The sequence below is a fragment of the Xenopus laevis genome, chromosome 5S, assembly GCF_017654675.1.
Source record: "Xenopus laevis strain J_2021 chromosome 5S, Xenopus_laevis_v10.1, whole genome shotgun sequence".
NCBI lineage: Eukaryota > Metazoa > Chordata > Amphibia > Anura > Pipidae > Xenopus > Xenopus laevis.
In genome coordinates, this window is record NC_054380.1 from 104,451,200 (window position 1) to 104,465,618 (window position 14,419).

The following is a 14,419-nucleotide window of genomic DNA, read 5'->3' on the forward strand; positions in this document are numbered from 1 at the left end:
ATCAGCCACAACCAATTTCTGGAACAAATCAATATGAGTACCTCTACTAGTACCCTGTAAAAATGTAACCTTAACGACATAATGAGGTGGAGTCAATTTCATTGATTGGCTAAAGCAGGATAGGGTGGGACCACCCTGGTTTTCAATTTTGTGATGTTTGTAATAATGCAAAAGACACTCAGTCCCAGAGGGTATGAAATGCTTAGAGTGGATTATTCGAGGGTCAGTATGTACCATTTTTTTATTATGCTTATTTAATAAAATATTTTTTGACTTTTATATTTAGTAGTTTCTGGGATACTGTTTGAGTAATTACCCTAAAATGCCCTGGGAACTGGGGCATAGTCTTGGAACTTCTATTGCCCTGTGTGGACTGGCAAAATAGACTCCCCTACACTAAAGGTATTTTCTTATTTAAAACATTTTTCACTTTGCCAACATTTATTCACAAATGAACTGAAAAATATTTTTGCACTGGCAACCAATATTTTATTCCTCCCAGTGTCAGAGCTAGGGTCTAGAGAGACACCCTTGAGTTCCACTTAGGGAAAAGGCTGAAAGTTGGGAGTAACTATGTCTATGCTGTGCATTCTTTCTTACCCTGAGGGGATTTATATTGACCATTGGTGCTGTGACTATATGCCTATCTACTGATGTTCTATGTTCCTGCTATCTTTCATTGAACTCCTACAGTATGTTGATTATGTTCTTTAATAAACAAGTTCTATGGTTAAGTTCTGAGAATATAAAAAAATGTAAAAAAATTTAAAAAATTTAAAAATATAATAAATAATGAAGACCATTGCTTAGGATTGAGCATTCTATAACATACTAAAAGTTAACTTGGTGAACCAATTCTTTAACAAAATGGCAAAATGACACCAAATACATTGTAGTGAATACAATTGTAGTTGAAATAAAACATATGGCTTAATTGCCAGCACATGGTTTGCCTTTAAAAATAATTATTACAAAAAATAAGGTGTTAGTACCACACTTTGGTTAAAATATTTAAGCTCACGTGCCACATCAAGGCCCCTCATTCTACATGAGTCCTGCACTATCTATTAGCATTATAATTTTCTAGTGCATTTAAAATCAAGTCCCCCAGAAAACAGTTTTCTAACATGGTAACTCTATTTCAAGTAGTGATTCACTGCAGGGGGATTCAGCTGAATCCTGAACCAAATGCAAACTAATTTGCATATGCAAAATAGGGAACAGAAATGGGAAAGAAAGTTTATATTCCCTTAATTATATGACCTAAGTCATGGGTTCTAAGGATTTGGATTTGGTTTGGCCAGGCTTTTGGATTTGTCGACTCAGAATTCTGCTGAAAAAGGTTCAGATTCATCCAAATCCCAAGCCAAATATAGGATTTGGTACATACCTACTTTCAAGTAAAGGTTTTGTATTATTTTATGTAATAAAAAAAATGCAGGCAATTTCATCTTGTAAACATCCCCAAGCTAATTAATACGAAATTACCAGTAATACACAGATAAAGCTATTTATTATTTGTTTATAAAATCTGACTCGTTTTTAAATAGATTGATGAAATATAGATTCAGAATATGAATGTAAAATTTGACTGTAAATTGAAAAAAAAACATGCACTATTAGGCCAATAAATAAATCTTTTATTTTCCTGTATAAAGTTTAAATGTCATACTTTGTTGACTTACAATTTATATCAGATAGTTGTATTTTTAGAGTCATTTTCTTATTACCTAACTTAGTCTTTTAAAAGCGTCTGACTGAACTTAAATTAGTACTTTTTAGTACTGTACCAGACCGGACATGAGAATTAAGTATTAGTAATTAGTATTTAGTAAAACTGAAAATCTGGGCCCTTTAATGAGTAATACAACAAAAAGATAATTCATTATAATTGATCTTCTATTCTGTTGATGTAAAAATGTTTTCTCTGCATAGAATATCCTGTTTAAATATTAGATCTGTTGTGCTCATCCATCTTTTATGTGCTGTCTCAACAAAACCACCTCCTGCTCTGCTTTGTTTTTATAAAACCTTAGATAATAAATATTTATGATCTGCCCCCATGACCCCAACAAATAAAACAATGGGATTTTAAAAACAGAAACAGCCTGCTTTGTAGTTTTGATGAAGAATTTTAAAAGTGCAACAATATATGCTGTACATACTGTATCTATAGGCAGGTATACTTGTTTAGCATATGTGTATATGTATGTATACTGTACATATACATACATATATTTACTATATATACATATATAAAAATAAAAAAACAGCACCAAGGGTCTTGCTATGTAAAAAAATATTGAAATGTCAATGTAAATGTCAATGTACATGCTATGTGGTAATACATTATTTTTTGACACAGCAAGACCCTTGGTGCTGGTTTTTCATTTATTTTTGTATACATTAGTTTTCCATGCACAGGGAAGCTATTGGATAGCTTAATGAAAGGAGTGTCTCCACACAGGGTCAGGACAGACTGGGCTGTAACGCCCCTCCCTGGGAATTTCTCTGATCCACATTCACGCACAGGGGTATGGTTGAAAGGTTTACTTGTAGAACACATACTGACATTTGTATCTCTTCACAGTCTCTCTTAGGTGCGTGCTATTTATAGTTATACAAATGATCAGTAAGTGCTTCCAACAAATAATCATCCAGTGCATATTCCCAAGCTTCAGGATGAATGTTCCCAACACCCCAGAAGTATTTTTGCCTGCCTTTGGTGCACAATCTCCACTGAAGGCGACTTTTAGGGATGTCGCGGACTGTTCGCCCGCGAACTAATTCGCGCGAACATCGACTATTCGCGTTCGGCGAATGTTCGCGAACGTCGCGCGACGTTCGCCAATTTGGGTTCGCCTTAGCTGGCGCTTATTTTTGCCCTCTCACCCCAGACCAGCAGATACATGGCAGCCAATCAGGAAGCTCTCCCTCCTGGACCACCCCCACACCCCTGGACCACTCCCCTTCCATATATAAACTGAAGCCCTGCAGCGTTTTTTCATTCTGCCTGTGTGTGCTTGGAAGAGCTAGTGTAGGGAGAGAGCTGTTAGTGATTTGAGGGACAGTTGATAGTAACTTTGCTGGCTAGTAATCTACTTGATACTGCTCTGTATTGTAGGGACAGAACTCTGCAGGGATTTGAGGGACATTTTAGGTTAGGTAGCTTTGCTGGCTAGTAATCTACCTTCTACTGCAGTGCTCTGTATGTAGCTGCTGTGGGCAGCTGTCTGTCCTGCTGCTGATCTCTCATCTGCATCTGTTCTTCAAACAACTGCCACCTAGCTGTCTAAATATCAATAATAATACCGTCTCCAGAAACACCACCCGAGTGACGTTTTTCAAGCAGCAATAATATATTCCGTATCCAACGGCTGTAGTGTATACGTTGCCCTTGCAGGCATTATTTGCCCAGTCTTTAACCAAGTGCCACCTAGCTGTGTGAGCTTTTTCACATTCCGTGTCCAGAAACATCACCTGAGTGACGTAGTGTGATTTCTGCCCTTTACAGCACAAAACGCAGCGCTGTGTCAACAATGGATTTTTCAGATACATTTTTGCCCTTGATCCCCCTCTGGCATGCCACTGTCCAGGTCGTTGCACCCTTTAAACAACTTTAAAATCATTTTTCTGGCCAGAAATGTCTTTTCTAGCTTTTAAAATTCGCCTTCCCATTGAAGTCTATGGGGTTCGCGACGTTCGCGAACTATTCGCATGTTTTGTCGCAAGTTCGCGAATATGTTCGCGAACATTTTTTCCGCCGTTCGCTACATCCCTAGCGACTTTCACAGGAGTTCTTCGCTCCAGGGATCTCTCTATAATTGTGCCTAATCATTTGAGGGCCTTGTCACAGCAAGGTACTAACTAAGTGACAACACTTAAATGGTCAACAAACGTAGATGATTACATGGCAACAACATTTACCGTATATACTCGAGTATAAGCCGAGTTTTTCAGCCCCCAAAATATGCTGAAAAACGCTACCTCGGCTTATACTCGGGTCAAGCGCAAAAACGGTCGCCGGCGTCTAAGAATAGTCGCCGGCGTCTAAGAATAGTCGCCAGCGTCTAAGAATAGTCGCCGGCGCTTAAGAATAGTCGCCGGCATCCAATAGTCACAGGCGTCCAAGAATAGTCGCAGGCGTCCAAGAATAGTCTCCAAGAATATACGCCGGCGTCCAAGAATGGTCGCCGGCATCCAAAAACCAAGACGCCGGCACCTCCAATGGGAGCAGAAACCCTCAATTTTTTGATTGAAACTTACCAGAAGCTGCTGCATTTCTCACCCTAGGCTTATACTCGAGTCAATAAGCTTTCCCAGTTTTTGGAGGTAAAATTATGTACCTCGGCTTATACTCGAGACGGCTTATACTCGAGTATATACGGTAAGTACAAAAGGTTGGTGCATTATTGTGCATAAGTGACAACACTTAAATGGTCAACAAACGTAGATGATTACATGGCAACAACATTTACCGTATATACTCGAGTATAAGCCGAGTTTTTCAGCCCCCAAAATATGCTGAAAAACGCTACCTCGGCTTATACTCGGGTCAAGCGCAAAAACGGTCGCCGGCGTCTAAGAATAGTCGCCGGCGTCTAAGAATAGTCGCCAGCGTCTAAGAATAGTCGCCGGCGCTTAAGAATAGTCGCCGGCATCCAATAGTCACAGGCGTCCAAGAATAGTCGCAGGCGTCCAAGAATAGTCTCCAAGAATATACGCCGGCGTCCAAGAATGGTCGCCGGCATCCAAAAACCAAGACGCCGGCACCTCCAATGGGAGCAGAAACCCTCAATTTTTTGATTGAAACTTACCAGAAGCTGCTGCATTTCTCACCCTAGGCTTATACTCGAGTCAATAAGCTTTCCCAGTTTTTGGAGGTAAAATTATGTACCTCGGCTTATACTCGAGACGGCTTATACTCGAGTATATACGGTAAGTACAAAAGGTTGGTGCATTATTGTGCAGTAATCTTCACAAACAGGAAGAAAATTAATTTTACTAGGGATTGTCAGTGTTGGTACAAGCAAGAAATGTCAATTTAACTTCTCTGCAAATGGTCAATAATTAATATCAATAATATAAAATCAATAATGATATTAAGGATTCCTTTTATTAAATATCTCAAACAAACATAACAAATGGTATCCCCCCAAGAGAAAATGTCTGCAATAATTTGTATATCTAAACTATTTAAAGCATAAAGCTGTGCCAGATGTCTTTATATAACGCAGAAATGCACAAAGGGTAAACTGGTGTTAGTGCACTGGGGCATAAGGGGGTTGCCTTAGAGATAAATTCTCTTTTAGGGTAAAAGCTCAGGCCTCCCAGGACTATTTAAAAACATAACAAGACTCATATAAAGCAAGGCCATCTTCTCTTTTTTCTATACACAATTATATAAAAATCATTTGACTTAGCAAAAATCCATATCTTATTTATTATTTTCTTTATACATCAATCACTGATGACTAAATGATGGAGTCACAACACAAAAACACTATTTATTGTTTTGATGAAAAATAATAAAAAAAAGCATGATACTGTATGTAGTTAGAAAGGGAAGTGGTTATTTTTAGAACAGCTACAGCTGTGATGACCCTTTTCTGCACCAAACTTGCAATCAATAATTTGTAATAGTGTACATTTAAATGCTGGGTAAGTCATCACTCTTGCTTCTGAGTTATGCCTTTGGCTACAGTACCTTGGCATTTCCTAAATAACCCCCATATTTCTTGCTTTATTACAGATGACAGCATTAGCTTCCTTGTGTACTGAAACAAAGTAATGCAACAATAGCAGACCTTTTTCAACATACGAATCTGTAATAATGATAGATACTAAAGGGCACATATCTTATACTATGTTAAATTTTTATAAGGATTACCGAGCAGTGCAAATGCAAAGCATTCTTTTTTTTCATTCAGGTAAAATATTTTTGCTGTGTGGATTCCAGGATTTAAAGCACATAGATGGAAGGTTCTCCATAGAGCATCAAGGCATTGCCATTTCCAAACCTGTTCATATAAATTATGAGAAAGTAGTAGAAGATGGTCAAGTTCATAGTTGAAAATAGGCCAGACAGTGAGGGTAAACAGGAGAAAAGAGTAAACTAAACTCAAATAAGGACAAAAAAATGAACTTGAAGTTCTTTCTCTAATTTTGCTGAAGAGTTCCACTTAGGATGTTGCTGACTTGCAGGATGGTTTGACTATATTGAAGAAGTGGACAGAAAATTGACAAATGAGGTTTAATGTTGATAAATACAAGGTAATGCCCTTCAGTAAAAATAACATGAATGCTAGTTTCACACTAAATGGAAGTGGGTTGTTGGTTTCTTTAATGGAGAAAGATTTGGAATTTTTTGTGGAAAACCATCTGTGCATCTCAAAACAGTGTCACTCAGTTCTCGAAAAGCAGTGCTGTCTTGCATAAAAAAGGTCATTAACTCAGGGATGCCAAGACAATTTTGTTTTTTTATAGGTCCCTGATAAGGCCTCACCTTAAATATGCAGTAAAGTTTTGGACTCCAGTCCTTAATATATTAATGAGCCAAAAAGAGTGTAGAGATGTGCAACTAAACTAGTAAAAGGAATGCAACAAATGAACTGTGGTTTCTCTGGAGAAAGGGTGCTTCCAATGGGACATGATTACTCTTTACAAATACATTAGTGGACATTATAGTTAGATAGCTTCAGAGGCGGGCCACGCTGTCCAGGCGCCCTAGGCAAGCCGGGCAGTAGCGGCGCCTGTGCGAATCTGCGAAATGGAATCGAAGAAGAAGCGATAACAACCAGACAGTCGGGAACCGGACTTGGGGTAGGCGACAGAGGAGGTACGTGCCTGGTGCCCCCCCAGCTTTGCGCCCTAGGCACGTGCCTACTCTAGTTCCGGCCCTGGATAGCTTGGATCATTTTTCAAATAAAAATAACAAAGACCATGATGCCACCATAGACCTTAAGAACAGAATTTCCACTTTTGTCTTACAATTTAGCAAAGCACAAGGTATTCATTGTAAGTGCAGTGAGGTGGTAGAATGCCCTGAAAGGTCATGTTATACTTAATTAATGAATGGCTTGGATGACTTTGTGAACAACCACAATATTTAGAGATATAGTAATACCAAGATCTACAGCTAGTTTTATATATACATGTGTAAACATTTTATTATAAGCAAATGTATTATTAGGTCTGTATGGGCACTGTATGTCTATATATGAGTTGGACAACTGGACAATTGTCTATTTTCAATCCAAACTTAAGTATATCTTCTGGTGCTTAACCTCAATTCTTGATTCAGGTATGTCAGTAGCTAGTGATGGGCGAATAAATTTGCCTGGCATGAATTTGTGGGAAGTTTCCACGTTTCGCCGCTGGCGAATAAACTCACGAATCTCCCGTGAAAATTTGCCGGTGAAAATTCACCGGCGTCAATTTCCGATTTTCACGATTTTTTGTGAAAACTTTCACATTTCTCTATTTGTTTGTGAAAACGTTCAAATTGCACGATTTTTTGTGTAAAAACTTTCGAATTGCACGATTTTTAGTGAAACCATTCGAATTTCATGATTTTTTCGTGAAAACGCCCAAATTCCAAGATTTTTTCATGAGAACATTAGAATTTCACGATTTCTTTGTGAACTTTCCAATTTCACGACTTTTTGCTTATATTGTGGGAAATTCACTAATTTTTCAGCAAAGCGAAACGGGACAAGTTCGCCCATCACTATCAGTAGCTAGTAATGCTTGTGATAGTGTACATGCACACTCTAAGCTTGTATAAAACTGTAGTAGTCTGCATTGAGAAAGAGATTATTTTCTGTCCTTTAAAAACAAATAAAGGCCAAATCAATCTGACATGAAAATGTTATTCTTAGCCCTTGTTTTTACTAAACTTAGTTGAAGTAAATTAAAGCAATTGCCCTTTTCCCTGCACACACACATGCATATTTCCCCATTAGGGCTGTGCAAGGCCCTACAAAAAATGTGAATCAATGTGATGTCTGACATTTAAGTATCACTGGTATGTTTCCAAGAAATGATCAGCTTTCGTGTTTTGGAAATCAAACATGCAAAGCAAGCCAGTAAATGTCACCCAGACTTCTTATTTCTGTCTTCGTCACTGTGTAGATTTTGACAGGAACAGGAAATGGGTTCTGACATGAAGCATAAATGTTTTAAAGTGAGAGAGGCTGAAATTCTGTCTAAATGATTTCAAGAACGTCTGCAATGTAAAATAAGCCTATAAAAGAACAGTTCAGTGTAAAAATAAAAACTGGTTAAATAGTGAGGCTGTGCAAAATAAAAAATGTTTCTAATATAGTTAGTTAGCCAAAAATGTAATGTATAAGGTTTTGCAGTGACTAGATGTCTAACTTAACATAACAGAACACTACGTCCTGCTTTTCAGCTCTCTAACTCTGAGTTTTAGTCAGAGACTTTAAGCGGGGGGGCCACATAACTGTTCAGTGAGTTTGCAATTGATCCTCAGCATTCAGATTCAAAAGCAAACAGTTATGACTCATGTGGCCCTCCACTCAAGTCACTGCCTGGTAACAAATCAGTGTATTTGCATACAGGAATGGAGTATTCTATATAGAAACCGAGCTCCTCTAAAATTTCTAACTGAAAATCCCAGGTTAAATGCACAAAGTTAATTACTAAATTATTAGACCAGAAAATTGTACTATCCAAATTTTTCAAGGTCACAATTACTAATTTGTAACAGCTCTATGCTGCATTTTCTCATGCAAATTACCATCTCATCAACATGGCGGCTTATTTATTAAAGGTCGGATTTTAGTGTTTTAGAGGTTTTTGAAAGCACGACTAAACACACAAACTCTGAAAGCATGATTGCCATTGAATTTATTAAAACATTCGAATATAAAAAGTACAAGTGTCAAAAATCTATGAACTAGGCAGTAAAAAAATACAAAAGTCTCAAAAATCTAGTTTTTCTGACAGTTTCTAGTGAAAAAATATCCAAAAAGTTTTTTTTAAAGCAGTCCAATCAGAACAGCACAGCTCCCATTGACTTCTAATGCACTTCGACAACTAGGTGAGGTTTGGCATTAGAGATTTGTGTGGTTTTTACACTTAATAAGTCTTGAATCTTTAGAGCTTTTTAAAAATATAGGAAAATCTCACATTTTTTTTTGAGATTAGTGGAAATAAAATCGCAATTCGAATCATTAGTAAATGGGCCCCCTATGTATATATACCACATGTATAAAATAACTAAAATAATCTTAATGAATTTTACTTTTGATCTCTATTGATCTCTATCTATCTGTAACGTCCTAATTTATTGCTCATGAAAACCTTTCACTGATCTAACAGAATATATGCTGTGTCTTTCTAGCTTTCATTTGTATTTTGAGGAAGGGGCCTTGGTGCTCCAAAAGCTTGCAATGTATTTTTATTGTTAGCCAATATAGGTATCACTTCTACAATACTTTTTGTATTTGTTTGTTTTTTTATTTGTTATTTTTAATAAAAAAGAGAAAGTCATGTGCTTCTTAGGGCTTTTTTTCCAGAGGTCTTCCTTGAGACTCCCCTAAATGGATTGGAGTCCCATGTGGAGCCATCATTAGTCAGATAGCCAGATCCTGTTATAGTCTCTCTAGAAGAGCCAGCTAGATATAGGGCTACCTGTATTGAGCAGCTCTGCGCTCCACCAAGGAAATTAGAAGGGATTAGGTTCCCAAGGGCATTGTGGCCTAGCCAATTACCTATCACCCATCATAGTATACTGTCTTGTGTTTTTATGGCTTAGGTTTTTTAACTGTATCAGCAGAATTATTGTGGGAATAAATAATGCATTTTAAATGATATTTTGAGTAATTGACTATCATTAAGGGGTTAAGTTCAGTTTTTCTGGTTTGTATAATTTCTGTAATTTTAATTTCTCAACTGGACTGGCAATTGATACAAAAGTCTTGATCCTGCAATGCCAATCGACTTCCTTCGAGCTGTTGCTGAGCTATAACCGTCCTTCCCCCCACACCCTTCCATCAGAGGGATAGAGCTATAGTACATCAAGATCCTATGACTGTATCCCACAGTGTACAGTATATCAGGTTGGCAAGATAAAAGGGTTGCTGTGTTATTTTGTACAGTTATATAAAATGTATGCAATGAGATATGCAGAATAACACTACTACTGTTTGTGTAAAGATAAATACAGAGCAGGATTCATATTCCCACTGCTTAGAGACACAGCTACTGTAACATGCAGCATGGAAGAAATCTATCATGTGGTAAATCAGTGGTTACCGCTCAAAGAATTCCGTGGGGATTCATGTTTTTATTAAGGACATTCTGCTCGAATAACACTGGTAAAAATGAAAGGGTTCGTGTAAATACAAGCAACATTACATTTTCAAACACAATGAACTGGAGATGGTTTCAGATTATTGCTTCTAACGCTTTCCTGCAAAGTGTTAAGAATTATTTGTTTCTATAGATGTATATAATAGCTGCCTATGGAAGCCAATGCAGCATTTATGTTTACAAAATCACACCATGAATTAAGGATGGCGTCAGTTCCCTCACTGAAGCATACATCTGATTCAGTTTTATGTTTAGAATTAGATTACATGACGTACATTGTATTGCTAATACCTTGGGCTGTGATATTCTTAGAGATTTCATTTGTTTTTCACTAAAAATCTTCGTCTTCCCACCCACTTTGTGTTCCCCTCTGTGACCTCACCTTAACATGCTCTTTGTGAGATATGTATTAGTTACTTTCCAACCTCTACGAGTTATAGCTCTTCTGTTTAGTTACTGTGGGTTACATGTCTAGGGCCACCATAGTTTATCTCACATTTAGGGGCCAATTCACTAACTTCGAGTGAAGGATTCGAAGTAAAAAAACTTCGAATTTTTGTGCTCCTCGACTATCAAATTGGCGTAAATTCGCCTGAGTAGAATGATTCGAATAGATTGAGCGCAAAAACGCTGCGACTATTCGCCATTCGATAGTCGAAGTACTGGATCGAGCACAAAAACGCTGCGACTATTCGCCCATTCGATAGTCGAGGTACTGTCTCTTTTAAAAATACTTCGACTGCCTACTTCGCCACCTAAAACCTACCGAATTGCTTTAAAAGCCTATGGGAAAGTCCCATAGGCTTGTTTTCCAAGTTTTTGATTGAATAAAAAGGCATTCCTTCGAGCGAATATTCGATCGAGCGCCTATTCGCCTGGCGAATATTCGCCAATTCGACTATTCGCCAGCGCGTAAATTCCCCCGAAATGCCTATTCGATTCTATTCCCCAGTCGAATTTCGAGGGATTTAACCCCTCGAAATTCGACCCTTGATGAATTTGCCCCTAAAAGTAAGACTAGGGTAAGTATTACTTCTTATAGAAGAGGGACTGTGATTTTTATTTTTTTTTATTAACTTTGTTGGCCAGTAAACTGTGTAAATAGCTATGTGTATAATTTACGTAAATAATTTGTTTAGGTGTAGACTAGGTTTGGTTAACAAACTGAGACCTACTTTGTTTGAATCATGTGGTTCGGCTGTGCTGACAGTATATATAATTGGTACTAAAACAATTGCTTGTTGAAAGCTATATATGTTACATGTTACTACACAAGAGTGTGCATGGTAAGTTTTGCTTTTATATATATATAATAGTGCAATTGATTGTACAAAGTTTCATGAAGCACTTACCTAGAGCTCTCAGAGAAGCCACTTCATAAAGGGATTGTCAGACTGCATAGAGCAGTCTGGAAGCTATAAAAATCTGCAGACTGAAATCATTGGGAGTCTGTGTTAAGCCTTTGTGAGAGGTTGTTCTGGAGCTCAGGTGTGTGCTTGGAGAGTTACTGCTGATGAAAGTGTATACTGCATCTTTGCACACATTGATTTCTGCATTTGCTTAAAAACTATTTCCACTGAAGATCTGCCTGGCTACTGAATATTCGCCTAGCGACCGGTGCATAACATGGATCCTAATTGTATTTACAGACAAGACATTACTGGGTTATGGTCTGTCATGTTTGGTGTTTAAATTAATTTCTAAATTCTGTGATACTGAACAAATCGGTAGAAAACACACATACTGTTTGGAGCTAATGAATACTCTGCTTTTTTAATCATAATCATTCAAAGAAAATATTTTTTTTTAGTTGAAAACTACTTCTATTTCTCTCCTCTGAATGTTATCAAGACAACAATTACAATGCCTCTTTTGTCCCATTAACGTTTACTTGCGTCACAAACCCACACAACACTGTTTCTAGCTAATTCAACATCTGCTTGTACTTGCACATTAAATCCTTGGTGATGCTAATGACATTGTTTTACTTTTTCCTTAGCATGGATAGAAATTCACATAGTTAGGGTTCAAATTGAGCAACATATCATTACCCATAAAAAGGTTGTGGTGTTCTTTGTAATGTAACCTTTCCTTTGAAGCTAATAACAACAAACTGAGCTTTCCACAAGAAAGGTTTCCATGAACATCGAATTAAATAAACCTTGAAGCAATACTTGGAACCTGAGAGCATTGTACAGAACATGGAGAGCCACAACAGAGAGATGTAAGTAGCACAGGCAATAAAGAAGGCCAGTTTTTTCTATAATTAAATATAAACAAGTGGTTGGAAGATGCAAAGAATGAAAAATAATGACTAATGAAAATGCAAAAAAAAAAATCTTATAAAAAAATTATATAATGATTCTGCAGAGAGAGAGTATTTATAAAATAACAATGCCAACACTTTAATGGCACAAATCCATTGCCAACTTTGTGTGGCCTTCATTTGAACACGGCATAGGAGGTATTCGCCTGGAGTCTCCAAAAATGTCCCTGAGAATGAATTTTACTTAGTAAAGCTACAAATAACATATTATGATATCAAGTAGCAAATGGTGGGAATTTCAAGTACTTCCTTTTGAAGTATTTGAAGTATTTTACCATCATCCAAACTCTTTTGGGGATACTGAGGGTTAAAAGCAATACCTTGAAATGACAATGCCCTAAAAGCATTTACATATAGGGGCAGATTTACATAGGGTCGAATATTGAGGGTTAATTAACCCTCGATATTCGACTGTCCAAGTTAAATCCTTCTACTTCGAATATCGTAGTCTAAGGATTTACCGCAATTAGTTCGATTGAACGATTAAATCCTTTGAAACGACCGATTCGAAGGATTTTAATCCATCGATCGAATGATTTTTCTACGACCAAAAAAAGCTTAGAAAGCCTATGGGGACCTCCCCCATAGGCTAATATTGAGGTTCGGTAGGTTTTAGGTGGCGAAGTAGGGGGTCGAAGTTTTTTTTAAAGAGACAGTACTTCAACTATCGAATGGTCAAATAGTCAAACAATTTTTAGTTCGAATCGTTCGAAGGTCGAAGTAGCCAATTCGATGGTCGAAGTAGCCAAAAAAAACTTCAAAATTCAAAGTTTTTTGCATTCGAATCCTTCACTCGAGTTAAGTAAATGTGCCCCATAATGTCCAATGCACTTTGTAAACCATTTGGCACCATTTAGAGGTTCGTGGAACACAATACCCCATGTGTCACTTAAGGTGTCCATAGACGTTAAGCTTTTTAAAAGCTCTTTTCATTATCGTAAAACCAAGCTTATCCTGAAATTATGATTTAAATATGTGAATTCAATGAAACAACCATTTCAAGTGATATTGTCTAGTTGAAACTGTGGAGAGTTGCCTGCTTGGCCCTGTAAACAGTTGTACAATGGGTACATTTCACTGAGTGATGAAAAATTTCCAACCTAACAGATTGATTTCTGGCCCGATGTTGGACGAAAAAACATTAGATGCACGATTGTTTGATGCCCACTAACCTCACGATACTTTGACAGATTTGACTAAAGTCTCACTAAGATCTAACTTAAATTTGTCATGAGGGAGATATAAATCTATGGCCATCTTTAGTTTAGATAACAAACAAAATGTAAGGTTACCTGGGGGCAGCAGGGACGTCCGTCACCTTCCCTCTTGCACACTGCTCCGTAACTGATGGGCGCGCCACTTGCATGCTTCCTTCTATTTTGATGTTGACATCAAAAATTGGCACAAAATTCAAATATTTCCATGCTCTATTTTCACTGCCGAACTTTGGTTCTGTTTTGCAGATTCATGGGTGTGATTCCTGTATCTATTCTCGTGCCTGACCTCTGCCTGATCGTGGCTTTAATGATTGCTGCCTGTCCTGATCCTGTTGCTTGTTCTTGACTATGTTTTTGGATTCTGTTTGGTACCTCCCTGATCTCTCAGTTATTGACTTCAGCCGCACACATATGCATCCTATTTAATGGTTATGTAATGAATTACGAAGAGACTGTCATTCATACCATTACTGTACAGTGGGCATGGTATTTCTTATTATTATGCAAATTACATACATTACTGAAACTATTACCATTG